Here is a 27,174-nt window from a genome sequence, read left to right as displayed (position 1 = left end):
TAGTAGACGTTTCTAAGCTGAAAAAGTACCATACTTTAAGCAGAAAAGGCTCCAGTAAAAGAAAGACTTTCTCTATATTTCAAAAAAGTGTTCTCTCGAATTTCTTCTAAATTTTGAGATCTCTTGAATCTGAGATATTTTAGTTTTTTGGTCAAATATGTTGTTCCTTCATCTGTACCCGCTATTTACACTGCAAATGACGCAAAAATTCCACAGAATTTCAAAATTTCTATAAAATGTTAGGATTTTTGAAGAAAAGTCGGTTTTCGAAAAAATAGTGGCCTTTTTTACTTTTTTCTCGACTCCATATAGCCAAATTGGGGAACGTAAATCAGTAGGTGATTTGTCTACTGGTTCTTAAAACTTATGGACACGGCAGAAATTGATTTTCAAATAGTATTATATCTTTTTTCTGGGTTTCCATGTTAGCTTTATTAGGTGTATTGACTCCTCTAAAATATAGCCTTTTTTTTCGCAAATATCTCTCTAAGTAGGGTATATTTCGCGCTTTTGACGTTCCGGGATCTGTTGTTTATCATGAGTAGACGTGTCTAAGCCGAAAAAGTACCATTCTTTAGGCAGAAAAGGCTCCAAGAAAAGAAAGGCTTTCTGTATGATTCAAAAAAGTCTTCTCTCGAAATTCTTCTAAATTTAGAGATCGCTTGAATCTGAGATATTTTATATATTTTGGTCAAATATGTTGTTCTTTCATCTATACCCACTATTTGCACTGCAAATAACGTAAAAATTCCGCAGATTTGCAAAATTTCTATAAAATGTTAGGATTTTTGAAGAAGAGTCGGTTTTTGAAAAAATAAGTGGTCATTTTTACTTTTTCTCGGCCACCTAGAGCCAAATTGGGGAATGTAAATCCGTGGATAGTTTGTCTACTCGTTCTTAAAACTTATGGACATGGAAGAACTTGATTTTCATATAGTATTATATATAATTTTTCTGGGTTTCCGTGTTCTCTTTTTTTGGTGTACTGACTCCTCTAAAATATAGCCTCTTTTTTCGCAATTATCTCTCTAAGTTCGGTTTATTTTGGGCTTTCGACGTTCGGAACCTGTTGTTTGGCACTAGTAGACGTGTCTAAGCCGAAAAAGTACCATACTTTAGGCAGAAAAGGCTCTAAGAAAAGAAAGGCTTTCTCTATGGTTCAAAAAAGTCTTCTCTCGAAATTCTTCTAAATTTAGAGATCTCTTGAATCTGAGATATTTTATCTATTTTGGTCAAATATGTTGTTTTTTCATATACACCCACTATTCGCACTGCAAATAACGTAAAAATTCCGCAGACTTGCAAAATTTTTCTAAAATGTTAGGATTTTTGAAGAAAAGTCGGTTTTCGAAAAAAGTGGTGGTCACTTTTACATTTTCTCGGCCCCTATAGCCAAATGGAGGAATGTAAATCAGTAGATGATTGGTCTACTCGTTCTTTAATCTTATGGGCACGATGGATTTTGATTTTAAAATAGCATTGTATCTTTTTTTCTGGGTTTCGGTGTTTGCTTTATTAGGTGTACTGAATCTTCTAAAATATAGCCTCTTTTTTCGCAATTATCTCTCTAAGTTCGTTTTTTTGGGCTTTTGACGTTCGGAACCTGTTGTTTCGCACTATTAGACGTTTCTAAGCTGAAAAAGTACCATACTTTAAGCAGAAAAGGTTCCAGTAAAAGAGAGACTTTCTCTATATTTCAAAAAAGTCTTCTCTCGAATTTCTTCTAAATTTTGAGATCTCTTGAATCTGAGTTATTTTAGTTTTTTGGTCAAATATGTTGTTCCTTCATCTGTACCCGCTATTTACACTGCAAATGACGCAAAAATTCCACAGAATTTTAAAATTTCTATAAAATGTTAGGATTTTTGAAGAAAAGTCGGTTTTCGAAAAAATAGTGGCCTTTTTTACTTTTTCTCGACTCCATATAGCCAAATTGGGGAATGTAAATCAGTAGGTGATTTGTCTACTGGTTCTTAAAACTTATGGACACGGCAGAAATTGATTTTCAAATAGTATTATATCTTTTTTCTGGGTTTCCATGTTAGCTTTATTAGGTGTATTGACTCCTCTAAAATATAGCCTCTTTTTTCGCAAATATCTCTCTAAGTTGGGTATATTTCGCGCTTTTGACGTTCCGGGATCTGTTGTTTATCATGAGTAGACGTGTCTAAGCCGAAAAAGTACCATACTTTAGGCAGAAAAGGCTCCAAGAAAAGAAAGGCTTTCTCTATATTTCAAAAAAGTCTTCTCTCGAATTTCTTCTAAATTTTGAGATCTCTTGAATCTGAGATATTTTAGTTTTTTGGTCAATATGTTGTTCCTTCATCTGTACCCACTATTTACACTGCAAATGACGCAAAAATTCCACAGAATTTCAGAATTTCTATAAAATGTTAGGATTTTTGAAGAAGAGTCGGTTTTTGAAAAAATAAGTGGTCATTTTTACTTTTTCTCGGCCACCTAGAGCCAAATTGGGGAATGTAAATCCGTGGATAGTTTGTCTACTCGTTCTTAAAACTTATGGACATGGAAGAACTTGATTTTCAAATAGTATTATATATAATTTTTCTGGGTTTCCGTGTTCTCTTTATTTGGTGTACTGACTCCTCTAAAATATAGCCTCTTTTTTCGCAATTATCTCCTAAGTTCGGTTTATTTTGGGCTTTCGACGTTCGGAACCTGTTGTTTGGCACTAGTAGACGTGTCTAAGCCGAAAAAGTACCATACTTTAGGCAGAAAAGGCTCCAAGAAAAGAAAGGCTTTCTCTATGGTTCAAAAAAGTCTTCTCTCGAAATTCTTCTAAATTTAGAGATCTCTTGAATCTGAGATATTTTATCTATTTTGGTCAAATATGTTGTTCTTTCATCTGTACCCACTATTTGCACTGCAAATAACGTAAAAATTCCGCAGAATTGCAAAATTTCTTTAAAATGTTATGATTTTTGAAGAAAAGTCGGTTTTCGAAAAAAATAGTGGCCTTTTTTACTTTTTCTCGACTCCATATAGCCAAATTGGGGAATGTAAATCAGTAGATGGTTAGTCTACTCGTACTTAAAACTTATGGGCGCGATGGATTTTGATTTTAAAATAGTATTGTATCTTTTTTTCTGGGTTTCCGTGTTTGCTTTATTAGGTGTACTGACTCTTCTAAAATATAGCCTCTTTTTTCGCAATTATCTCTCTAAATTCGGTTTATTTTGGGCTTTTGACGTTCGGAACCTGTTGTTTGGCACTAGTAGACGTGTTTAAGTTGAAAAAGTACCATACTTTAAGCAGAAAAAGTCTTCTAACAGGTCTGGTGAATTCGTGACATATCAGTTTTTTAGAGTTAAAAAGTCTTCTCATTAAACATTTGAAAAACTAATAATTTATCTGCAGATTGAGATGGCCCGGCTCTATGTACGCAAAAGGAAAAAGAAGTTTAGCCAGTTTTTGATGACCTCAGTGATTACTTATATACGAAAAACTGGCACCTCGCTAAGGGAAACTTCTAAAATGTTCTCCGTACCGCGCACTACAATCCAGAGACGGATTGAAAGAGACAAAGTTTTTCTTAGTAGGGGACGAAAACTCGTTCTGAAGGCAGCAGTGGCGCGGGAAGTTTTCAAAAAATTGAGGGAGGCAAAATCGCGTCAAGAAGTTCGGGAAATAGCTTACAATACAGCCAAAGAACAAAATGTGAAGATGCCCAGATCCTGGATTCAAAATGAGTCAGCTGGTGTGGATTGGTGCTTAAACTTTCTGAAGAAGTATCCTTATCTGGATTTTTTGATAAAGAACAGTAGGAGGGTTGTGAAAAAAGAACAAAGGTTTGAATGTTGCGTTTGCGATGAGATTTTCTACGAGATATCCGAAATTGTCTTACACGAAAGTTGCTGTCAAGTGAAATGTGTTCACTGTTACAACCCGTCGAAGTGTTTGCAGAGGAAATTGATGGACGAACAGTAGATCCAAGTTAATTTGTTACTGTTTGCTTCTAGATGAACGCGTGAAAATTGACCTGATCTACTTCTAATTTTTTTATAAACAGAAGGGCCATAAAATTGACCTTCTTTAATATTTTAGATTTGTAGGCAGTAAACTTGCCTCTAGTTAGTTTGCTAGTCCGTAGCGATAACAAGGGCCTGAATAGTTACCTTCGCAGTTTTGCGCATGGGGTTGTGACTACAAAAAGTAGGAAAAAGAGGGGCCATAAAAATGACCTTCTTTTTTGTGCCAGTAAGGGCCATAAAAATGACCTTGTTCTTTTGTGCTAGTGATTTTCATTTGAACTTAAATGAATTCTGTTTCCCGCTTCAAAAACGAAGATCCTATTGTTTGCAGGAAATATTTTGGATGTTAATGGTGACAAATGAGGCTGAAATTTTGTGTTAGTTTTTGTCTATCGGGAAAATACAGAAGGGCCATAATATTGACCTTCTTATCTTAATTTTTCTTTGTTCAAACTGCTATCATGGGTTCGCATTTGTTTTTTAAGTTTCCCTGGATTTAAGATTTTGTTCCTAGATCATGTCCTTAACTGACGTTGTCAAGACTCTTGGTTATGATCCCGAACAGACGGGTCAGCTCTTGAACACTATCAGGCAAAATTTTCTGCAAATAGACTCCTTCCATCAATTGCCGGACGATAGGCGCGAGAAAATGGGGTTACCAATAGCGGTTATTTATGCCATAAGAAACAAGATACGCACAGAATCACCCGTTGGACCAGTGCAAACACCAAGCAAACAGAAACCAATGGTGAATTCTGCGGGAAGTACCCCGGTACATGTGCGAACTCCCGTTATTACGACGGAGTCAGTTAATGCTCGGGAACCGGCTTCCATTGAAGATCTCCGAGCTCTCACTAGGGGAATAAAACCCAAAGTTGAGGGCCGGAAAATGAAATTGGCGTCTATAGTTTATGCAAAGATGGTGGAGGTAATTTTTTATGTTTCTTGAACAACCAAAATCTTGTGTACTTTTGGGTACTGCTATGATACTTTGTTCTTTAGCTACATGGAAGCAAGCCTAGTACGACAATTAAATGCCTCTACGCTCAAATGTGCATAGAGTTGTTCCCCGCCTATACAGTTGAAGGACAAAAGTATCCATATGTTAGTGTTCACAAATAACACTTGTTCAATAGGAATATTTGAATTCACTTTAAAATGATTTTAGGGCCTCTTTTTCCAGCCATCTCATAAACTCTTAGATGAGGTATCTGTGCCTCAATCGGTTATTTTTGAACATAAATTGCGCAACATCCGACAGAAAGAAAAGGAAAATTTGCCTCCTTCTGATGAGTCTAATGATGACATAGGTAACTATAGGATTTTTCCAAAATTTGGTTTATGAAAACGTGCATATGAAATTTTTGGTTTGTAGTCGTTTTAGACAGCCAGTCCAAATCTCGTAAGAGAAAGTACGACACAAGCAGACGAGTGCTGAAAACGGCTGATCTTTCGGAGCTTAAAAGGCTTTTTTCCAGGACTGATCAGTCTAGTGAAAACATTAGAGCATCAACATTCCTTCAGCGAAAAGAAATCCTCCAAAGCACGAAAGAAGCAGTTGACATAACTGAGTACTGCTCAGTTATTGGACTCTCCTTTTACGACGCACTTCACGTTGGTTGTTTAACTAATACTTTTCAATGCTAAAAGACTTCATTTTTCTTGTTGTTAGGTTGACCTTGAGTACAAGCGCTGGACAAAAAATGCTCACGAGGAACCATTTGAAGTCCTCTTTAAGGAAGAGCAGGAAAAGATTTTGTTTATGGCAAAAACATTTGAGGACCTGCCAGAGGAAGTTGAGTCTATTTTGAGAGGTATCAGAATTAAAAATGGTTCATACTAAATGCGGGGTTGCTTTATATTTTTTATATTTATTCTAGACAATAATTCAAACAACAAAGCTCTTTTGCTATTGCCTCATCTTGTTCCCCAGAAAAGGATCTTTGGAAATAGTCGTCTCAGTGATACTGAGTCAAGATGGCGAATGAAGTTGAACTTCATCAGCAAAACAACTGTAAGAAAGCTCTAATTAAACCAAAGTAATTATTGTGGCTAAGAAATGTTTTCCTAGGACCAAGACAATATTGATGGGTTTGCTGCTAAATGGAATCTTTGCAATGGAGCTATTGTTCAAAGCCCTAACAAGGTACCGTTTACCAAAATCAAAAATTCAGTTTTCACTAACATATGATGCAACCAAACTCCATTATAGGCTTATGTTGTGAGTGGACGGGAATTAGCTGAGTGCGCGACATTGACTGACGCAGTTGAATTGAGCCACAAATTTTTCACTTGTCTGAATCTCAAATACCCAAACCAAATAGCTGTCATTTGGTCATATTGGGACAAGTATGTTTGGAAAAAGTCAGTGCCCAAATTAGTACCCGCAATGGAGGACTTCAATAGAAAATTGAACCTTACTTGGGCAAAAAAAGCCTTGGAAAGTGAAGGGCCATAATTTTGACCTTCTTAATGAGAACTGTAATGACTGTGCGCTTGCTTCTTTAAATGCATAGACACTGCAAAAATGCATTCGAACTTCAAACCCTTAATTTGTAATTTATAATCAGAAATTCCCTATTGCGCTCAGAATCAATCTTGAACTTAAATAAGAAGTCATTAATGGATTGTCAGTTTGTTAACTTTTTTGGCTTGTGATTGTTATATCAGATGCTAACTCAATTTGTACAAGCTATTTCGTACTCTTTTGTTGCTCCGCTCATAGTTCTGTTAATGTATCCCCTCTCAATATGATATTTAGTCAGCTTTTATGAACTGCCATCATAAATTTTACTTAGTCACTCTTCTTGAACTGCTTGTAACACAGCTCTTGTTTTTCAGATTAATGCAGGTTTCAAAAGCAGGGCCATAATAATGACCTGCGCATTTGTTGACAGATTCTTCCTAAAAACTCAAAAGATTGCTGGGATTTCGTAATGTTGTCCTGACTCCAATGAAGACAAATTACTCAAATATTTACAGTTGTTATGACATAGAACCATCTAAATTGTTAATTTGACGATAAGTAAATTGGAAGTATTTTATGTATTGTATGCAGATTTAAAATTGTACTTTTTCGTTTTTGTTCTCAGAAAAAGAAAACAAGCCATGAGTTTTCTTGATTGTGCCTAAACTTTTGCTTACGGGCAGGGCCATAAAAATGACCTGTAGAACTTATATGGGTGTTTTTTTATGGTTTCGCTGTTTGTCGGTTTTAAGATTTGCACACGAAACACATCGTTTTCTCAGTTTTAGAGGACATTTTAAGTTCAGTTTTTAAATGGTAAAGAGAAACTTCTTAAATTCGTTCCAGAAAGGGCCATAATATTGACCTTCTAAGCAAACAACGAACTCCCAGAGTAATGTCCTCGGCAAAAGCGGCTGCGATGGTTGAGTCAACGATGCATGACTACAAATTACTGGCTTCAATTGACTTTCGTTTGACTGAATCCCTTATTGACAAGGACGGAATGAGAAGTCACAAAGCTATTGCCCCAGAAAATGTTATCAGTTTCTCTGATCAAGATAACCTCTACCGTTCTCTTGAAGCGAATTATACAACTTCTTTCCAATCTGTTGATTATAAATCATCTGTGGATGCCTTTTTAAGTGATACTGACCGCGTTTATTGTGGTTTCTCGGTTGTTGCCAATACCAAAATAAAAAAGGGTGTGGTTATACCTGGACTGGTAGGAGTTGTGGGGAATTTGACCGAAAGTTTGGACTTTGAATTTGTTTTTTCATCTTTTGTTTGTCAGTATACGCATCAAAGTCGGATAATGCTGGGACCGATCTCGTTCGTCAACCACTCTTGTCGCCCCAATGTTGTTTACAAAATACAAAAATCAAAAATGGGAGTTGTGCGTCTGGTCACTCTCTTCGACATTGACCAAGGAGACGAAATCTGCGTTAACTACGGAGCGAAATATTTTCGGAACGGAGATCTAAACACATGTCAGTATCCACAAAGTGATCTTCATGCAGAAAAGAAGAGCCGCTCAACAAGAAACAGCAGTCGCACTTCAGACGCCAGTCATCATCATGCAGTATGCTCCAATAAAACAAAATTCAACATCAAACCAAGCCCTCATTGATGAAGAAACGCCACAAGATCATGTTTTGCCGGTTGTTGGCGAATCGGTTTCAGTCATGGAAGATATTCCTAGTCATCAACATTTGGATGCCCTGACACAGCAACATAACAGACGCCCACAGCGTAAAACTGACAACTATAAAAAGATTTGGGGGAATGAAGAGAGGCAGGATTATGCCTTGAAATGTACTATTTGCGATGAGAACACCGACGTGGCTGAAATGATGTATCACATGAAACTTCATCATCGGTTCGAGTCTCAGATTCCCTGTCCTGTTTGTCAACATCTTTTTCGCTTCTGTCAGAGCTTTGTGCGTCATTTTGACAAACATCTACCAGATATTCAGAAAAGATTGACTGTTCCTTCATTCGATTATAGTTCTAATGTTCTTTGTGATTCACAAGCTCAATCAACAGCACCTTCTAGCCAGGAAAGTGTTCCTGGTGAGAGTCATTGTTCCCAACTTTACAACGAATCTGGTTTGGACAGTGAAACTGATGGAGTATTGGAACTCAAAAGCTCTTCCTTCTTAAACAAAATTCAGCCCACGATTGTGTCACAGTCGATAGATTCCAACAAAAGGATGAAATTTGAAACAGTAAAAACACTCTCTGAGAATCGGTACAGTCTGTGTAGACCAGAGAACTGTTTCGTTATCTCTAACAATTTGCGGCTGTATTTAGTACACCTTTCTCTAGACCACGGTTTTGATAAAAACTTTTTCTGTCTCTTCTGTCCTCGTTTCTATTCTACACTTGGGAGCCTTCGAAGACATATAGTTCGGAATCACGCAACAGAAACGAGTAATTCTAGCAATGAATTTGAGCAAAAGGATAGTGATTCCGTGCTAGAGTCCGAAACTGCCGATGAAAAAGAGGAGAATTTCGAAAGACAGTTCAAGCTCATTCAGAAGATTGTCCGTGGTGAAGCGGGTGATGAACTTTTATTACGTCTCCTGTCATCTTCCTCTGTTACATTAAGCAATGCTTTTAAATTCCTTGAACAAGTTGGTAGCTTTTTCAATCTTCTGACTGAGTCAATATATCAAATTCTTAAACATCCATTAAAATATCCCTCTGAAAGTTGCCCGGAAAATATCGAAATTTTATGTAATTTCATTCGTAATAGTGAGATCAGTACTATAAAAAATAACAATGACCTTCGAAAATTTTTACAAAATCAAGACCGCTTTGTATCTGAAGAAGAAGTACTTTTGGGCACTAGGCAAGAAACAAGGTTAAAACTTGGTCGGCCGAGGCAAGTGTGCGTGAAACAAACTTGCTACTTTGTACCCATTTCAAAAATGTTGAAAAACGTGCTCCTAAGGAACAACGAAGTTGTGAACCAAATTTTTGAATACAACGAGATGTTGAAAAAATTAACTGATCATGGTCTTTTAGTTGACATTCAGCAGGCTAAATTGTTTGAACAAAATGGAACGCCGTTTAACATGCCTTTACCAATTAATGTTGAAATGACTTCGCAGTCTTTTAAATTGTGCTTACAGCTGTACTCCGATGATTTTGAGCCAGCTAACCCAATCGGTTCACGACGAACAATACACAAAGTCACATGTTTTTATTGTATTCTTCGGAATCTGCCTCCGTGGTTGACATCTCAGTCGAGTGCAATAAATGTTGCTGCAGTCTGCAACACCTTAGATTTGTACCGGTATGGTTACAAGAAAATCTTATCTAGAATCAGTAAAGACCTGGAAAGTTTGGAACAACCGTTCAATGTGGTGACTGACACTGGAAGAAAGATAACTGTGACCGGTGCTCATTTTTCATTTGTAGCTGATAACGCTGAATATCATTCACCGCTTGGTTTTGTGAAAAACTTTTCTAAAAGCCTCTGCTGCGAGAGATGCCTCGTAACAGCTGATGAATTCAGTTGCCAATTTGACCAGTCAAAATGCCCGTTGCGCAGTCTCAAAAGTTTTACGAAAAACGCCGAGAAGGCCGAATTGACTTCCAAGCCTTCAAAAGGTGTTCGAACAAAGTCCTATCTAAAAACAAAGCATTTCAGTGCATATCGCAATTGGACCGCTGACATCCAGCATGACCTCTTTGAAGGGGGGACACAGCACACAATGAAATTGGTGCTTCATAACCTGGTTGTCAGCAGGAAAATTATCTCCATTGATGTGCTTAAATACAGGCTACATTCTTTTGCCTACGGTCGAGAGATTGACGGCAAACCAACGGAAATAGACATAAACAGGTCAAAAATTTACACATATGTTTACTGCAGCTTCTCCTGAAACACCACTGCAATGTCTCGCAATAAGCAGTGGCATTTTTTTTAAGTTTTGAAGAAAAAGAAATATTAATTGTTTCTACTATTTTTTTACTAGTCCTTCTCTAAACGTTTAGATGAGTTAATAAAGGACTTTTTTCATGCTCAGAGATACTAAAGATCACAGTGTACGGGGGAAAACAGATCAAATCTTCACCCTCTATAGGTTTCTGCCTATCATTTTGTGTGACCTTATCCCGCAGCAAGATGAGCACCGGCAGTTTTTATTGCACTACTTTGACTTGATTTCTCTACTTCTCTCCCCATCATTCGTGCAGGCGGATTTAGTGATTCTGTCATATGAGATTCGTAAGTAGCATTAGCTGTACAATAGCATCTACACCTTCATAACCAAAGTCTGTATAACTCTTTAGAAAATAATAATTCTGGTTTTCATAAAGTAATTTTTTTGGAATGTCTTTGACCAAAATGCCATGTTTTAACAGGCAAGCACCTGCAAAAGTTCAAAAAGCTGTTTGCTAACCAACCGGTCATCTTCAAACAACATCGGTTAATTCACTATCCAACTATCTTACAGCAGTCAGGACCATTTACCCATATGTGCGTTCTAAAATATGAAAGAAAACATCAGTTTTTCAAGCGTCTGGCTCACCAAGTGTGCAACTTCAAGAAAATTTGCAAAACAATGATTAACAGACATCAGTTGGAGCATTTTGTTCACTGGTCTTCTTCGGATAATTCTTTGGCGACTGAGTTTGGTCCTGGAAAATGGGTTCTCTCTAATTACCTTTTCGCTATTGGCAATTTAAATTTATTTCAAGAAAATTTCAACCCTCAAGATGACAAAATATACGAATGCAAGAGAGCAAAAAAACTGGGAGTATGTTTTAAAGTTTGTGATGTCGTGATTATTAACTACAATGCCTGCACTGACATGCCAGTCTTTCTGAAAATTGAAAAATTACTGCGAGTACAGGACCAATTGGTTTTTTTGGTAATATACTTGAAGTTGTTAAATACTCCACTGCTTCCAGAAGTTATCTGACAACTGAAATAGCAGTCAGCAAGTTTGTTTCCTATGATATTCTGTTTGACTATCACTGTTTTTCTATACATCAGTGCTTTGATCAGACTTGTCGATATGGCCATATTGTTTTGCGCAATAAACTCCTGTTTAATAATTTTGCCAGCTTGCTGGCAAAACCATAACATTTATCGGTATATAAGTAGTTTTCAACGGAAATGCTTCTGCTTATTAAAATCTGTTTAGTATCGTCTATGCTTGAGTCAACATTTTTCCATACTCTCTATATATATACTGAAACTTTTGATTTGCATATTTGTTTGCGTTCAATAATCAAAGATGTTTTCAATGCCGTTTTTTCTTATCAATGTGAATTATTATGTTGAGCAATAATTAATTCGAAAGTTCTTTTCAGATAATGCTAAAGAACACCGGAGTTAAAAGAGCTAGAACACAGTCCTCTTCGTTGCTTATTAATGGCCGATTGATGTACACAAGTGTGTGGAAAAAAAAGAAGGTGAGCTTTTTTTGTACGCGAATCCCATGATAGCTTTTTTAAGAACTGATAGTAAAGGCGTTTAGTCTATTGCAAAATAGGGCAATGGGCTTGAAACTAGAAATGAGGTCATAGTTAATTCATTGCTTTCACTCTTGTTTATCCCAAATTTTGATAGCAAAACAGGGCTATAAAAATGACCAATGGAAGGATTCTGTTTTTTACTTGAAGAAATCCTTATCGGGGTTGGGCCACAAATATGGCTATCTTTGGATGTGTGTTATTAGATAAAATTGACCCGAAGTAAATGCTTATAATATCTGCTCAAACAAACGTGAATCTTTCCTGTTTGAATTAAAACTATTGGCTCTCAAAATTCAGAAAAATTTTTGTTTTTTTTTCGAAATCAACACTTTGTTGCCATTCTGTGATGAAGCCGGTCTGTGATAACTTCAAGCTCTGATTCTTGTTAAAAAAAGCTTTGTTAATTTTCCGGAGGACTTTAGAGCTCTGGCGGTAAACTTGCTCTATGCTGGTGTCTGTAGATTTCCCTTTTTCTTTTTTGAGATACTCAGATGCAGCTGGGCCATAAAAATGACCAGCTTCGTTGAGTATTCGTTTCTTTTTGTGATTTTGATGGTTATGGGCCATAAAATTGACCAAACCCTGCATAGTTTTTAAAACCACGTTTCTCAACTAATTCTCTTGTTCAACCCAAATTTTGGTAGCAAAACTGGGCCATAAAAATGACCAGTTGAAGGATACTGTTTTTTACTTTAAGAAATCCTCATCGGCGTTGAGCCACAAATATGGCTAACATTAGATGTTTGTTATTAGATGAAGTTGACGCGAAGTAAATGCTTATGAAATCTGCTCAAACTAACGTGAATTTTTCCCGTTTGAATTAAAATTATTCTTTCTCAAAATTCAGAAAAACCATTTTTTTCGAAATCAAAACTTTTTGTTGCCATTCTGTGATGATGCTGGTCTGTGATAACTGCAAGCTCTGTTTCTTTTTAAATACAAGCTTTGTTAATTTTCCGGAGGACTTTAGAGCTCTGGCGGTAAACTTGCCCTATGCTGGTGTCTGTAGATTTCCCTTTTTCTTTTTTTTGAGATACTTAGATGCAGCTGGGCCATAAAAATGACCAGCTTCTTATGATTTTGATGGGTTTGGGCCATAAAATTGACCAAATCTTGCATAGTTTTTAAAACCAAGTTTCTTAACTAATTCTCTATAAAAATGATGCAACGAAACGCAGAGTGCCCGTTTTGTTTGGAGAAACTTGCAGACGATGCTTTGATCATCCACTCTGGTCAGTTCGGCGATCATGTGGCTTGCTTTCTACCGAAGTGCCTTATTTGCAGGCAAAACGTGGATGAGGTTGTTCGGGACACTTGTTTCTTTTTATGCCCAAAATGCAAGGAACTTGTGCCTAGATTTTACCTGAGTGAAGACCTATCCTCTTGCGCTGATTGTGAACGTATTCAAATCGTAACCCATGAAAATTGAAAATAGTTTTCAACTGACTGCTGTGGTTATTTGTTGTTTTTGTTCGTCTGGTTGTCTTATTGGCATAATTGGTCAAAAGATTAGATTGAAAGCTTCCAGAATTGAATTGATTTGATGAGACAATAATTTTGACCAACAGCGAGAGACCAATAAATATTTGATGCATCTTTATAAGTTCGCTGTTATAACCAACCAGCGAGAACCCAACAAAATTTTGATGCAACTTTATTATTTCTGTTTTATGATACCTGAAATTATCGCTAATGCTAATCTAATTGACTGTCTTACTCCTTGCTTTTTTAGAATAAGAGAGGGCATGCTGCGTTAGCTCATTCCAGTTGTGGTTCTTCCTATAATGCTTTTATTAACTTTCAAGCTTCCGTATTATTTGCCCATTTTTGGACAAGCTCTTTTGAAAAGCGTTAAAGAAAACTCAGAGCGAAACCAATTGACTGCGTAATTCCTGTTTTCAGAATCGATAGGGGTTGTTCGGCGTTTGCTTAGTCAAAATTCATTACGAAAAACCAGATTTTTAGTTTCAGAATTGAAAAAAAATATTTACACGAGAATTCATGTAAAATCTCCTGAAAAATCGTGTATTTTTACCCGATTTCTCGTGTGAAAACGGACACACGATTTTAGGCTCATTTACACGAGAAATCGTTTATTTCCACACGATTTTCTCTGGCTTAACCATACGATTTTTCCTATGAATCACACGATAAATCGTGTAAATTTCACGACGTTTTTCGTGTGAAAGTAACCAAAAAATCATGTGTTCTTACACGATTTTTCGTGTGATCTTTCACATGAAATTCTGACGGAAACACGTGAAAAATCGTGTGTTTTTTACACGATTTATCGTGTGATTCACATGAAAAATCTTATGGTTAAGCCCAAGAAAATCGTGTGGAAATACACTATTTCTCGTGTAAATGAGCGCAAACTCGTGTGTCCGTTTTCACACGAGAAATTGGGTAAAAATACACGATTTTTTGTGTAATTCACACGAGAAAAATTTAGAGTGTTTCTCGTCGAATCAAACGACGGATTTAAAGATGCGAAACAGGCCAAAAGATATTGTACAGATAGGTATGTTAACTTTCCCTAGATGACGGTCGTTTAATGAAAACACGTCACTCGATACGAAATGGGTGTGAAAATATTTCAAGTGGACCATATACCCGACTTCAGGTCGACCAGAAAAGCATCCATAGTTGTGGTGCCCAATGTGGTGCCAGAGTGAAATCAAGCCCGTGTCGAAATTACCCCCCGCCCCCTGATTACTCCCCAAAACTGATCAAAGCGTAGGGGGTTATTGTTTATGGCGGTAAAACGATGTAAGTTAAGGGGGGTTATGGGGGTATTGGGGAGTAATGTGATATTCTTGCATATTTTGCCCCCTAAAATTACTCCACAATGTACGATTAGGGGGTTAATTTTAGGAGGGTAAAACGATGTAAGATAAGGAGGATTATGGGGGTAATCGGGAGTAACGGGGGAATTTTTTTATATTTCACCCACCAAAAATTACCCCCCCCCCCCAAAAAAAGTAAGATAAGGGGGGGGGGGTAATTTTAGGGGGTAAAACGATGTAAGATAAGGAGGTAATGATGGTAATGGGGAGTAGATTCATATAGATGGACCGTGAAAAATTGGACAAGCATTGATGTCTTGGAGGCTAAGGAGAACCGGCTGAGAGTACAGAGGTTGCGGGTTCAAGAGTGTAAGTCTTCGCGTATGGGTGGCTAAAGCAATGCAAGATCAGGGCTTTCAAAGGGGCAATTCCCAATTACCTCCGTACTCTTGTACCATTTTACCACCCCTCCCCTACCCCCAATTACCCACTATTACCCCCAAAAAGATGTTAGAGTTTTGAGGGGAATTTGCTAAAAATTCCCTCGATTAACCCCCTAATCTTGCAATCTTGCATCTTTTTGGGGTAAAAGTTCGACACGGGAGTACGTCCAGACATTTCCAAATGCAAAGTGATTATGTCCAGAACTTCATTCGTTCATCAGGGTATCATGCGTTTTTCTATATTTCCTGACTAAGTAATTTTGAACGCACGGCGCGTTGCGTTCATTTTTGGTCTAGGACCTCAACATGCGTATGCAGAAATTCATTTTCAATGAAACGTACTACACTGTATTGCATTTCTAAAAATTATTATAAGATCAAGCAATAATTCGTTGGGTACCCAGGTTGAGCTGTCAGACGGAAACTGGTATGCCAAGAACGTCCCAGACGGAACATGCCTAAACAGAACGTTCTAAACAGAACCGTTCTAAACAGAGGACGTTCTAAACAGAACCTGCTTTTTTCAGAGTTTCTTCCGTTCATTCCAAGAATCTTTTGCGTTCATGGTCAGATCATTGCGCTTTCATATCCAAATTTTCGGGCGTTCATCAGAAGTTCCTACCTTTTATGAATTTTTACAGACCACGTAATTTTGGACGCACGACCCCTCTCATGCATGCGATTATCTGTGATCTGACCAAGGGTGAACTAAATCACTGATTGGTCGAAAAATAGGAAAAGTCCCACGGAGATGTCCACACTATGATTTCTTAAATCTAGATTTTCTAGGAAAAAATAGAAACTTTGTTGCTTAAAATTGATTGAAACTAAGTCGCAAAATTTATACATTTATACAATTTGAACAAAATATTTCTAGTGGAAGTTTTAAAATGGTTCTTTCACGCCCGTTTTCGTTCAGAAAACTGTTTTCGCATAATTATTCACTTTTTTGCGCACCATGTAAATTAATAATATAACGGGAAAACTAAAGTTTACATGCCTTGAAAATAATCGGAAATATATATTGAAATAATCAAAATTATCCAATAATCTTCTGGTTGTTGATCAATGCTACCATTAAGTTGTTCGTTACTCTATATATAAAATTGCGGCAATTAAGTGATTGTTAGTAGGATTTGAATATGAACACTTAAAAATGTAGAAAAGAATAAAAACGATATCAAATTATCGCTTCCAGAGGGGCAATTCCCAATTACCCCCGTACTCTTGCACCATTCTACCCCCCCCCCCAAACCCAATTACCCACCATTACCGCCAAAAAGATGTTAGAGTTTCGAGGGGAATTTGCTAAAAATTCCCTCGATTACCCCTCTAAACTTTCAATCTTGCATCTTTTTGGGGGTAAATGTTCGACACGGGAGTATGACCAGACATTTCCAGACGCAAAGTGATTATATCCAAAACTTTATTCGTTCATCAGGGTATCATGCGTTTTTCTATATTTCCTGAATAAATATTTTTGAACGCACGACGCGTTGCGTTCATTTTTGGTCTAGGACCTCAACATGCGTATGCAGAAATTCATTTTCAAGGAAACGTACTAAACTGTATTGCATTTCTAAAAATTAATATAAGATCAAGCAATAATTCGTTGGGTACCCAGGCTGAGTTGTCAGACGGAAACCGGTATGCCAAGAACGTCCCAGACGGAACATGCCTAAATAGAACCTGCTTTTTTCCGGACTTTCTTCCGTTCATTCCCAGAATTTTTTGCGTTCATGGTCAGATCATTGTGCTTTCATATCCAAATTTTTGGGCGCTCATCAGAAGTTCCTAACTTTTATCAATTTTAACAGACCACGTAATTTTGGACGCACGACCACTTTTGTGCATTCGTTCATCTGTGGTCTGACCAAGTGTGAAATAAAACAGTGATTGGTCGAAAAATACAAAAAGTCCCCTTGGAAATGTCCACACTATGATTTATTAAACCTAGATTTTCTAGGAAAAATAGAAATTGTTGCTTAAAATTAAATAAAACTAAGTCGCAAAATGTATACATTTATAGAATTTGAACAAAATATTTCTAGTTGAAATTTTAAAATGGTCCTTTCCCGCCCGTTTTTGTTCAGAAAACTTTTTTCGTATAATTATTCTTTATTTTGCGCACCATGTAAATTAATAATATAACCGGAAAATTAAAGTTTACATGCCTTGAAAATAAAAAAATATATAAATTGAAGTAATCAAAATTATCCAATAATCTTCTGGTTGTCGATTAATGCTATCATTAAGTTGTCCGTTACTCTATATATAAAATTCCGGCAATTAAATGATTGTTAGTAATATTTGAAAATGAACTCTTAAAAATATAGCAAGAGCAGAAACGATATTAAATTATTACAGTTTTGACTACAAAATATTTTGAGCAAAAGGAAAAACGAAGAAAAGTTCTTCTTAGCTTTTATATTAGTAATCAGTTCAATTCTGTAATATGGTTCCATTGCGCTAAAAGTGACAACCTTTCTTGATTAAAATTTTTGAGAAAACGGCTGTTTTTCAAAACTTTAGTTGGTTATTCGGCAAAAAAGGTTTCTCTGCTACAAAAGAAAATTGTAAACAAAATAAGTTTTCATAAAAACTCGTCAAAATTAGAGAAGGGGGTTTTGTGGCCGCAAAGGAAAAATTTTGCCATGACTTTCTGTGGAAATTAGGCGAAGCCAAATAAAAAAATTGAACACTTAACTTAAGAATCCATTTATCGCAGAAAGCTCCTAACAACTGTTTTCATATTAAAATACTTTGAATTAACAAAGCACGTTTAAAGTTTGTCGCTTTTTTGAGCCATTACAACAATCATGCACCACTTAGTAAGGTCAAAGCAGAAATGTTTGGCAAAAAAAGAATTTGGGAAAACAACGAGAACTTAATCAAAAAAGTTAATTGCTTTAACATAAATAATTTACATTAGGGGGTTAGGAAAATTCAAAAACAAGGTTGCCGTAATTGCTGAACGGACTTAAACTGAAATTCTGCAAATTTACGATATTAAACACAATATGAATGTGAGCTGTTATCAGGTAGAGACAATTTTTAGCGACACTACATTACACTGTAGCTTTAATGGATGCTGAAATACAGTTTTTTAGTCTTTTAGTTGCAATTCGATTGTTCCACAAAACTGATGCTCAAAATTTTCAAAACAAAAATCCTTTGCTCAATATCCCATTCCCAACTATCAATGTTTTGTTTAACGAAACCTTGTAACTAAGTGATTAAATTTAACATAAAAATTGATGGTATGCGGCGAAACAATAAGAAATTTTGATCTAGCTCTTTTAGAATGACTTAGATTTTTTCTTAATAAAAGTGGTCAAAATCTCTGTTTTTTTTCTAATCAAGATTTCTTTTTTCAAACATGTGTTTGTTTAATAATCTACGCATACGCATTTTTAATGTTGGGATATGCTATTTTTTCAACCAGGATTTCTTAGAGTATGTACGGTTCTGTTTCTACTTCTAGATAATTCTAGTCATCTTCACAGCGCAACTTAATGGAAAAAACACATCCATTGTTTCATTAAAAGGGACCCATGTAAAGAATTTAAATTGATCAAGGAAAAATTACGTGCGAATTTATGAAAATACTGTATGTCGGCAGTAACTGGTTCTCAAAAGGCAATAGATGGACTCTTGAGAAGACCTTTCTGAATGGAAAACGGAAACACCTTTGGCCAACTCGTCTAACTGCTACTGGACCCATAACTATTAATCATCTGACTGTTACTGGTCTTTGCGCTAACCCACGCTGTGCTTTTTATCCTCTCGCAACTTTTAGAGTGTTGTATTTATAATAGGGGCCGGCTACTAAAGTTTTCGTAGTTCCAACTGCTTTAGGAATTTTCTGGAAAAAAAATGAAACTTTTTGCTTAGAACTAATGGAAACTAAATCGCAAATCTAATACATTTATAGAATTTAAACTAAGTAGTAATTCCAGTGGAAGTTTTAAAATGGTCTTTTCCGGCCCGTTTTTGCTCAGTAAAACTTTTTCGTATAATTATTCAAATTTTTTGCACACCACGTAAATTAATAATATAACCGGAAGGTAAAAGTTTACAAGCTTTGAGAATAAACAGAAATATATTGAAATAATCACAACTATTTAAAACTACGGCAACTTAGTAATGGTTAATAAAATTTAAAAAAGACACTTAAGTATTAAAAAAAAATCAAAAGCGATATCAAAAAATTACAATTTTGACTACAAAATATTGTGATTAAAAGACTACAGGAAGATATGTTTTTTGTAGCGTTCATATTATTATTCAGTTCAATTCTGTATTATGGTTCCATTGGGATACAAAAAAGGCAACTTTTTTTTAATTACGGTTTTTTGAGAAAAAAGCTGTGTTTCAAAATTTTAATTGTTCATTCGGCACAAAAGGATTCTCTGCTACAAAAGAAAGTTGTAAACAAAACAAGCGTTGATGAAAACTAGTCAAAAAAAGAGAAGTGGGTTTTGGTGCCACAATGCAAAAATTTTCCCTCAACTTTCTGTGGTAAATAGGCGAAGGCAATTAAAAATTTGAACACTTAACTTAAGAATCCATTTACCGCTGAAAGCTTCTAACAATTGTTTTCATATTAAAATATTGTGAGTTAACAAAGCACGTTTAACATTTGTCGCTTTTTTGACGTATTACAACAATTATGCACCACTCGGTAAGGTCAGAGCAAATTCCCAAGAGTCGCTCTACTGTCTTCTGAAAATCAGTTACGGTCGACATACAGTGTTTTGATAAATTCGCACGTGACTTTTCCTTGATCAATTTAAATTCTTTTCATGGGTCCATTGGCCAACTCGTCTAACTGCTACTGGACAAATAATTGGCAGTCATCTAACTGTTACTGGTCCTCGCGTTCCCCCATGTTGTGATATTGATCCTCTCGCAACCTTTAGTTTGGTGTATTCAAAAGATTGGCCCGACGACTAATGTTTTATAGTTCCAACTGCTTTCAGAATCATGAAAAAGATAGTTGATGCCAAGCTATTCATAAAAATTAGCAAGTTTTCACGGATTCATGTTTACAACAACTTCCCAAGTTTGCTCTGATTCATACGAAAGATGTAAGAAAATTATTAAAATTTAGAAAAATGAGAAAAAATAAAACAAAAATCACAACCAAATTAGATCCTTTATTTACCTTAACGTGTTTAATTTGATTTATATATATATATATATATATATATATATATATATATATATATATATATATACATCTAGCTTCGTCATGCCGCAGCTAGATGTATAAATAGACGTACATAAATCACATGGAAAATTCATGTGCGTCCTAGAATTTGCAAGTAAGCTGTTATTTAACGCAACTTACCTGCAATAAATCTCAAATACCTGCAATTGTAGGTAAATTTGCCTGCAATGTACCTAGAAATTGCAGTGTTGCCCTCCTAATATTTTACCTGCAAAAAATTTTATGGGTAGTTCTAGCTGCAAATAGTTGACGCCAAGCTATCTATAAAATTTGGCCCAAGTTTTCTCGGATTCATGTGAAAGATGTCAGAGAATTATCAAAGTTTAGAAAGTTGAAAAAAAATAAAACAAAGTTCACAACCAAATGGGATCCTTTGTTTACGTTAACGTGTTTAATGTGATTTAAATAAGTCTATTTATACATCTAGCTTCGGCATGCCGAATCGACAAATATAACACACATGGAAAGATCATCTGCGAACTAGAATCTGCAAGTAAATTGTTCTTCAATGCAACGTACCTGCAAGCAACCTCAAATACCTGCAATTATTGGTAAATTTGCCAATGTACTTAGAGATTGAAGTGTTACTCTCCTAAATTTTTACCTAAAAAATAGAGTTCTTTTTACAAAGTAGTTTTACCTGAAAATAGCAGGTAAAAATTGCAGATGGAAAATCCCAGTAAATCCCTGGTAGGTATAATTACCCGCAAATTCTAGGTAACTTTCTTTGTATCATTCTAATCTTCCATTGACGAATAATATGTAAACATCAACCACAAGTTTTGAATGTTTTTCTTTCAGGTGAAAATCAATATACCTAATATATTGTTGTTTGAGTTTGCAGGTAAATTCTAGGTACCGTATTTTAAGTAAATCGCCCGCATCATTTTTGCAAGTAATTTTGCAGGTAATATTACCTGCAATTTTGCTTACCTGCAAAAGTTGCAGGTAAATTTACCTGGACATTTTTAAGAGTGAGTACAAGTGTGCTAGCTTCGGCAGTACATATACTTTATAAATGACTTTTCACACAGACTTCATTCATTGTGGTACATCAGACAACTTTAAAAATAGTGGAAACTGCCTAAAACTACAAAAAATAAAACGGACAAAACAGATGATGATAATGAGTACGCAAGAGCACACTAAGCAGACTAAAAGATCTTTGATCTTGAAGAGCATCAAAAAGTGGAAAAAGTTGCCTTTTAATGTAATAGCGAAAGGAAAAAAATACATTTCAAAAGAACTCTAACAGAGTTATTGCAATGTCAGCATGAAAATAGACAAAAAATTGGGAATATCCGTTCCCTATTTTTATTTATAGGAACGAACTGCTTAATGGGTCAAATCAAACGATAATCAGAAGTTCAATAATAGATTCACGCATAAATTTGAATATTCTGATATATAATTCAGTGTTGTTTATTGAAATGAGTCGTTTCAAGGATTCCATTGTACTCATAAACAATAGCCTACAAAAAGCTAAAAAATTGACAAGTGTCAAACTCTAACTCCACCAAAGTTCATTCCCATTTTTCTTCAACACGGTTGTTCTTAATTGATTACATTATTATAATTGAAATGTAACTTTAAACTTTTTTCTGCACTATTTTAAAAATCCAAACCACTGACCACGAAGCCCCTGAGTGGAGTAGAAGAGATGCAAAACATTGAAAATATGAAAATATTTGCAGTTTGACAAACTTTTCGCATATAAGGGACATTTGAGTACTTTATAGTGTCAAGTGGATAATGAACCACCTCTATTAAAAATTTTACTTGGTTCTTGCCCAATTTAATTTTCAAAAAGAATTATTTCAGGATTTTTGAATAATAGCAATAAACATTCCGTTTGCCTAATCGAATTTTGGCCCAATTTTTCATACACACGAATAAAGATTATTGGTTGGTTGCATTTCGATTATTTTTTCACTAATCCTTAAGAATCAAACCATTCATACTAAAATTACAAAATTATATTTACAATTGAACTCTTTCTATTGTAAAAATTAGTTCTTGCTTGTTTCAGCGTAAGTTTTATCTTGTACAAAAAAAACTGATTTCGACGTATTAGTTTTGAACATATTTCTGCATAGAAATAATATAAGCATTTGAAATGTTTGAGAACATGCTTAAACGAACTCAAATCAGTTTCGTAGGTCACAAAGACGCCACTAGATATTGTGTTTTTGCGGTACAAAAAATTAAGTTATCAAACTTTTTGTCAAGTAATTGCCCTTTTTCATGATCCTGCTAGAGATAATGCGCATTTGAGCGGGAATATCACCATAGATGTCAGAAACTTGCAGTTTTTTGTGGACGTTTTAGTAGATGTAATTTTTGAAAAAAAAACGCGCGCTGAACGGTTTGAATTATAATTCCAGAGGTTCTAGAAGTTTTCGCTCAAGGCAACTTTTTTATAGCAGTCGAAAGTTTTCGATTTTGTCGAAAGTTTTCTTCTGAAAGTTTCTAATGGGCTAGCAACAGTTTTTACCTCATTGCAATACAAAGAATTTTGTTTCTGTAGTTGTGTGACTGATTTTTAGTGTTTTCCGGCTCCTCGAAAAAAGCACAGATTACTAGCAAAACCACGCAAAATCTTTCAATGATATTAGGAGAAAGTGCCGTGGTTCTAGGAAAATCCAGAATCTGATGTGGAATCTGGATGTAGTCTGATCGAACAAAGTAGCTTTTACTTTGAAAAAGGGATTATATATATGGAGTACATTTTGCTTTCCTCAAATGAATTAAAATTAGGAGAATATGACCATGAAGAGCCATTTTCAAATCAGAAACAGAACCATAAATCAGAGCCAGTTTCAAAAACCCGTTAGAATTTTGATAGTAAAATTTTCTGTGAATAGTTTTTTTGGAGGAGGAATAGAATGCAAAAAAACGGTTAGTGGACAGACAAATTTGATGGCTTCTGATCAGACACACTGGAGCGCACACCTGCTCAAAGTTGCTTTTGTGCGAATCATCTTCTGACTAGAAGTTGAACCAATCGCTTAAAACATAGTTTTATAAATCTCCCTTTAAATCAATGGCAACTTTTCCGCCTCACCCATGATCGGGGAAGAGCATAAGAATTGTGTGAACTGATTGATGAAAACGGGAGCGCAGAGCACGCAGATTATTAATTTTACTACCTGTTCATCAATACCCTTGAGGAGTTTTTACTCAATATGATGTGTTTACGAAAATTAAATATTATTTTAAGCAAATTTAATTCCGTATTCTCATCAAACTTGTAAATTTTTGTTCATCATTGAAATCGAACGTTTCATTTCTTGAAAAAAGAGGATGATTGTAAAAGGTCTTGAAATTTAAATGTTTCATTTTAGGAATGGCCTCCTCTACGAGCCGAAAAGTAGGGAAGAAATAGATATGCTAGAGAATCATTTTACCGTACTTAAGGGCGAACAATACTTCGTTGGATATGCAGAAAATTCAGCCGAGTTTAGATGTCCAGACAAAGAGGAAAATCAGTATCACAGTATTTCAACCTGCGCTGACATACCTGATGGTTTGTTTTGGGAAGACGAACCCAACAACCACGACAACAATAACGAATGGTGTGTGGAAACAAAGCCCAAAGGATCGGGCTCTGAAACAGCCCTGAATGACGTCCCATGTCATAACAGGATGAACAAAATTGTTTGTCAGTTTAACAAATACTGTGGATCATTGAGCGAGCCCGACAATGACAAGGAGGGCACAAATGATGATGACAACGTCGACGGCGGTGACAATGTTGACGATGATGATGACGACGACAACGATGATGTTGAGAATGATGATAACGATGAGGACGATGACTCTGACGGAGATAACGCTGATGATAATGGCAATGGCGTCGATGCCTCTGACGACGGCGACGATGACGATGATGACAATGACGACGATGCCTCTGACGATGACGGTGATGACGATGAAGATGACGACGATACCTCTAACGATGGTAGTGATGACGATGCGAATGAAGATGACGACGATGCCTCTGACGATGAGGGCGAGGACGAAAATGATGACGTTGAGGACGATGCCTCCGACGATCATAGAGATGACGATGGCAATGGCGGCGATGCCTATGACGATGACGGCGATGACGATGAGGATGACCATGACGCTGACGATGGCAACAATGGCGATGACGACGATGCCTCTGATGATCATGGAGATGACGATGACGACGATGCCTCTGACGATGATGGCGATGACGATGAGGATGACGACGATGCCTCTGACGATGACGACGATGCCTCTGGCGATCATCGAGATGACGATGGCGATGACGACGATGCCTCTGACGATGATGGTGATGACGATGAGGATGACGACGATGCCTCTGAAGATGACGACGATGCCTCCGACAACAACGATGATGACGGCGAAAACGATGACAATGACGACGATGCCTCTGAAGATGACAAGGAGGCAAATAAAAATGACCACAATGACGGCAATAAGGAAGAGCACTCCAAAAACAAAGACTGCTCTTGCTAGGTTGTTGGTAGTTTCTGAAAACTGTTCATGAAAACTATGCTGCGGCAGTTTCTAAATTTTGAGATAATATATGCGTTTAGAGACTTAAAGTAATTTTGGATTCAACCAAAGGTAATCATAGACAAATTCATGCTTTAATTGCGAAATCTGCTGTCTGGTGTAGGAATACACTGTTTCTCAAGCTTCTTAATTCACGGCAAACATTTGTCTGATTTGTCCTAGAGGAGGTGAGTAGTGATAAAAGCTGACAAGAAAATCAACGGGGGGATTTACTGCAGATTCAGAGATTACAACGGGAGGGGGGTCAATTTTGTTTTCGGTTACTTGCAGCAAATTTTTTACTCCAATGAAAATAACCTAAAACAAAAATGTTCCCCCTCCCTCAATCTGCAGTAAATTTCCGTCCCCCGTTGAAGTTCTGGTCAGCTACTATTTTTTTCAGAAGACCTTCTATTTTAACTTTCGGCTGATTGTAACTTTGTTCAATTTTATAGAAGATTTATCGATTTTTTGTTACGACCAAATTCTTCTGCGGCCTCAGTTTACAGCTTTTGTTTACAGCGCCCAAATGTTGTTTGATAGTATAGGCGTGCAATCCAAAAAGGTGTAGGGTTTGACGTGTATGGGTGTCACTGTGTTCAAGCTCCCATTTCCAAAGTGTCTTTCAGAATGATTTTTAAAACCGGAGATCTCACATCACCAACTCTTTGATTTTCAATTATGTCAAAGTATACAGATAGTAGCTGTGATCCGCAACTGATTTCAGCTGGCAAGTCGCCTGTGTGTCTAATCAAGTAGTTGCTTTGGGTTTAACTGTGAGCAATATTATTGTACCCATAATTTAAATGGTCTTAATTTCTTCATTGGATCCAAATCGTAGAACTAGCTTCCGCGTCACGTTGTCCAGATCATAGTCCGTTTTTTTTAGGGGCAAGGCGAAAAATTTCCTTGAAAATGTCTTCCCAATTGTTGTATATGCCGTTCGAAATTTTCCGAAGCCGTCCTTTGTGGTAATTTAAAGCATCAAGTGCAGCACGATAATCGAAGATAACCTGTACGGTCATGTGTAGCATCAAGTACAGTATAGCGTAAGAAATAAGCATTTAGCTCAATTGAGTTCATGTTATTAATATTTGACGGAAACGACATGGAAGCAAGAATCACTTGCCAATATCCGTCGAATTGTAGCGGTTGAGCCAATTGATAGCAAAACTTTGCCGAGTTGATTCCAGTAAATTTTTTTATTGATGCAATCAATATCAAGTCATTTGCAAATTCGGCATCTTTCTCCATTTTTAGTCTTGGACGAAAGATGCCGAATTTGCAAAGATGCCGGAGTGACATCAATTTACACTGCTTCTGGCTGGTAGAAACTACCTTAAATTATAAGGTTGGCTGTATCTATAAGTATGTAAGTTAGTGGACACAATATACAAAACTTAATTTGCGTAAAAACCTCCTCCTTATAGTTCTGTTTGTAGTTCTTTCTTAATCTTTTGTCTATCTTTCCAATCCGAAAAAAGTTTCTTCTGATTTTGATTTGTAATTTTTTGTGCTAGTTCTCGGGTTTATTGAAAGTGCTGATTTTTTGTAAACATTTAATAAGATGCAATTTGGGCAACACGATTTACAGACCTGTTAAAATTATTCCCAATTTCAGACAAATCTTCAACATACGTCTGGTCCCACTTTTCTCAAAAGTAACTGTAAATGGTTTTTTAGTCGACCAATTCTTCTGCTCAGTAAATCACGACATGGCTTCGTTTTCTATTGAATATAAATGAATTCTTTTAATCACAAAATGTCCCTAACCGAAAAATTAGCAGTGATCCGTAAGAGCTGTAACCTATGAAGTCTCCTATGTGTCTATTCAATGAGCTGTTTTTGGGTTTTGGCTGCGACTATTATACTTGTACCCAAAATGTGAACATCTATTTGTTGCCAAAGGACAAAAAACTTTTGAACTCCTGGTCATCAAATGCCAATGCTTTGTAGAATTTGAATGGCAGAACCAGCTTTTGCGTCACTTTGTCTAGAGCATAGTCAATTCTTATCAACATGACAATGCTGAAATATTTTTTCAAAAGGTCTTCCCAACTGTTGTATATGCCTTTGAAATTTAATAAAGTTGTTCTGCGTATTCGTTTGAAGCATCAATTTATAGCAGAAAGAGAATATTCATTTAGCACAGTTGAGTTCACTTAATTGATATTTTGTGGAAGGCTAACGAAGCAAAAGCAATTTGCCAGTTTCTCTT

The 27,174-nt window shown here is 36.2% G+C and overlaps 1 protein-coding gene across 2 annotated transcripts in view; it reads right to left on the bottom strand.

The window, feature by feature from the left end:
• LOC142339991 (serine/arginine-rich splicing factor 7-like) overlaps window positions 1-26,519 on the bottom strand; it is a 447,863-nt gene extending 421,344 nt beyond the window's left edge. For both annotated transcript variants that reach the window (XM_075390377.1, XM_075390378.1), the window contains exon 1: window positions 26,514-26,519. The gene's annotated coding sequence lies outside the window, so the exon portion shown is untranslated. The remainder of the gene's footprint in view (window positions 1-26,513) is intronic.
• Between the last annotated feature and the right edge of the window lie 655 nt (window positions 26,520-27,174).

The sequence above is a fragment of the Convolutriloba macropyga genome, chromosome 5 (genome assembly GCF_964194025.1).
Source record: "Convolutriloba macropyga chromosome 5, txConMacr16.3, whole genome shotgun sequence".
Lineage (NCBI taxonomy): Eukaryota > Metazoa > Xenacoelomorpha > Acoela > Convolutidae > Convolutriloba > Convolutriloba macropyga.
The sequence above is the reverse complement of the archived record's forward strand: the minus strand, read 5'-3'. Positions and strand labels throughout refer to the sequence as shown.